Source organism: Dioscorea cayenensis, chromosome 1 (assembly GCF_009730915.1).
Source record: "Dioscorea cayenensis subsp. rotundata cultivar TDr96_F1 chromosome 1, TDr96_F1_v2_PseudoChromosome.rev07_lg8_w22 25.fasta, whole genome shotgun sequence".
Lineage (NCBI taxonomy): Eukaryota > Viridiplantae > Streptophyta > Magnoliopsida > Dioscoreales > Dioscoreaceae > Dioscorea > Dioscorea cayenensis.
In genome coordinates, this window is record NC_052471.1 from 4,236,028 (window position 1) to 4,239,698 (window position 3,671).

A 3,671-nucleotide genomic window follows, 5' to 3' on the forward strand; every position below is an offset into this window, starting at 1 on the left:
TTATCTCATGATAATCTCCACCCTCGTATAAGGCATCGCCCTAACTTAGATATGAACCAAGTCCAATTGCCATCGGTCTCGCTGGTCGACTATACCAAGGCGACGTGGAAAAAAACCATTGTTACCATCTTTCCCCGTGGCACCCAAAGAGTGTACCCTCGATATTTTCCAAGGAGGTGGGTACCATCGAGAAACAGCAGCCGCCCCGCAAGCCCTCTTGAATCCCACAATACACGCTACCGAAAGAAAAGAATGCACGCTTTAAAAACGATCACCGCTCTCTCCATGATCGCAACGCTGCCGGGATTTGTCTCGACCACCTTTATCCACATACCAAAGCAAACAAATCATAGCTCGGAGATGTCACCGCGTCGAGGACCACCCGGGCACGCTCTTTTTCCCAACCAAGCCTCGCTTGTATGGTATGTGGACACCATGTTCCCCGCAACATGTCCTTCCGAATGTCGATGGCCTTGCATAAGGGACGGTCCTTGAGCTTTTGAATCACTGCGCGCTAACCCATTTTTTGGACGCTTTCGGATGTGACGCCGAACCTATGCCACCACCGCAAGTGTGTGACGGGTTGATTGTCTTGATTCTGAAAGTATTTTTGTTATACTCTTTTGATGCATGAAGGCGCTAACGACAACCATCGGCAGACATTCCACGACCACTCGATGTTTTTTTCGTTTCTTTATGAATTTGAAGTCAAAATTCCTTTTGATTGCATGATTTCGAAGTACATCCCTGAAATGTTCGACACTGTCAAAACGTTGTCCAATATCCAACGACAACACTTCGTAATGATCCGACGAGGAAGGAAGACATCCCACACCGCCGTGGGTCACCATGGGGATGAATGGGAGCACTCGCAGAATCCGAATTCCCCGCCAACACTTCACTCAAATGAAAAGATCAATATGTTAAGCGGAGAATATAATGTTTAAGCGATAATGACAATAGTTAAACATTAAATTAAATACTTAAAGCAATTAACTAATAACGTAAAGGACTAGTACAATATGTTAACGTTGGACATATTTAAACAATAATGACCCCGAGACAATCGAAATAATTAAAAAGAAAAGGAACTTACAACGAGTAAACCTCGCTTTTTCATTAGGATTCGACAATGGCACATTTTTCCGTCCTCGACGACAAGATCAACTACAGAGACATTTGAAGATGGAGTGGACGTGACACATCCGACTGGAAGTCAACATCGTTTTCTATTGGGCAAACCGCTTTTATATCCATCCGGTGTGATGAAACTTAACCCCCGACAAGAGAAACTTCGAGACCCCATCGCTCACATATCTCGCCTAACACCAACTCCCAAGAAGTCTCGAGCCGTGAACATTAGCACTCTTCCCTCCCCGCTGAATCTAGCAATACCACAAAAAACTCTCCATAATATATCGGTCGAAAAACCAAATCAGTACAAAACCAAATGAAATGAAGAACAAAAACGAAGACGTAAGAAGAAGAAGTAGAAGATGTAAAGAACAAACAGCAATCGAAGGCAAAACAAAAAGTGCATACGCTTGTATGCATAGAGGTTAGATTAGACGTGATGTGATTGGGCGGTATTTTTTTCCCTCCATCCCAAGGGCAAAAAGGGAAATATATGTCATCGTCGCGAGGAAGACATATTGTCATCGTTCGAATGAAAGTTCTCAACTCAACATGAGTCTCCGTGTAAACGCTCAAGCTTTTTATGTTTAAACAGGATACATATAGTGTTTAAAAATACACGGTTAACTCGCTTTAACTAAAAGTCTATATCATGTAAATAATATGTTATTGTTTAAATTGAATGCTTTTCACCGACATCGCGTTGCTAGATGGGTACCTCCTCGGGTCACTCGCTTTAAACATCTTTACGTATTTTTCTTAAACACCGCTGTCATTGTTTAAAGAGTAACTTGAGTAGTGTTTAACTTTTTTTCTATTGTTTACACTGTCATGTTTTAAAGAGTAACTTTTTTTCTAAACATCGGGTCGCTTTTAAAACATATTTACGATTTTCATTGTTTACACGACGTCTTTTGTTTCCCACATTGTTTGTTTTTACTAGGTCTATGTTTAAATTTCGAAGTTCACAACAAATAAGCTTTGTTTCGCTTTTATTTATAAAAAGATTTACAACATTTACAAAATTTACATACAACATTTACAACGTCTACACGTCCGTCGGGACTTTGGACACTCACGACTCGACCCTCGTATAATCGAAACAAGTGTCCAGACATTCGAATGCTCACAACGGTTGCATAACGAAAGCGCATCAACTTGAACCCGCACAAACGCATCAACATTAAAAAAAGAGTTAAACAACACACATTCATGAAAAACGACTATTAATCAATGTGTCATGGTAGGACTTAAACGACGATCCTGATAGTTAAACACAGAACGTAATAGTTGTACACTGACGTCATTTTCTTAAACGTTAACAGAAAGTCTCAAGTGGTAAATGTCAACCCCGTCTTAAAGGATGTTTCATGATCTCCCTCCTCTAGAGAATCCTCCGCAATCACGCAATATGTGAAAACTTTCTTTTCATACCCAAGTCGAAATGCTCTCTTAATTGCTTTCCCGTCATCCACCGCTGGAGAATCCTCCCGCATTCGAGCAATTATGAGAGGACTTTCGACTTGGGCAAGAAAAAGATAGTTTAACTAGTTCGGTGATTACGGCTAATTGATTCTCAAGATAAGGAAGAAGGCTCACGAAACATCCTTTCGTGATAGAGTGGTTGTCCATGGGAAGAGGAGGAAGAGGAGGAGGAGGAGGAGGAGGATGATGAGGACGACGAGGAGTGGTTGTCCATGGGGAGGGTTCTTCCTGGTTATTTATGGTGTGAAGTCCATAGCAGTCGACTCTTCAGTATCCGAGAAAAAAAGTTAAACGCATAGTGGCCGATATCGATCGATGAGAACGAACGGGTGTTCGGAAATGTATGTTATCGCGTCATAAGAATTAATGCCGCCATTAATTCTTACGCACGGATACCATAACCTTGCCACCGCCACGTGCCACATGCCAACAATTCGGATCAAACGAAAAAGATCACCGTTTTACGCAGAGACTTTGAGAATTTACACGTTTATGAATAGTTATACATGTAAAGATAATGTTAAACGGAGATGGGAAGTATTAAACGGATATGACAATTATTAAACATATTAGTAAAAATATTTAAACGGATAATAGCAAATAGTTAAACATTATTTAAAAATATACAAATAGATAACCATAAACGAGAAGAACTTTACAACGAAATGAACTCGTCAGTAATTATCGCTCTTCCTCGTCGTAATACAACTTTACAACCATAAACGAGAAGACGACAATGGCACATGCTCGCCTCGACAATAAAAATCGACTACGACTCATTTGAAGATGAAGTGCACTTGACCAATCCGATGGAAATCAATTTTCATTTTCTCGTCGAGAAACCGATTTATATATTTCGGGTATGATAATGAGGAGAATAACAAGATGTAATGTAACTCCTTGGCATTGTCTATCGAAACCAGCGAAAGCCCTTCAAAAGGTTGAACATGATGTGATTTGGCGCTTTCCTTTCCCACCATTTTCAGGGCCAAAAATGGGATTTCACAACATGGACCCATTTGAAGTGAGCGGTGGGGGTAAAGGGAAGTTAA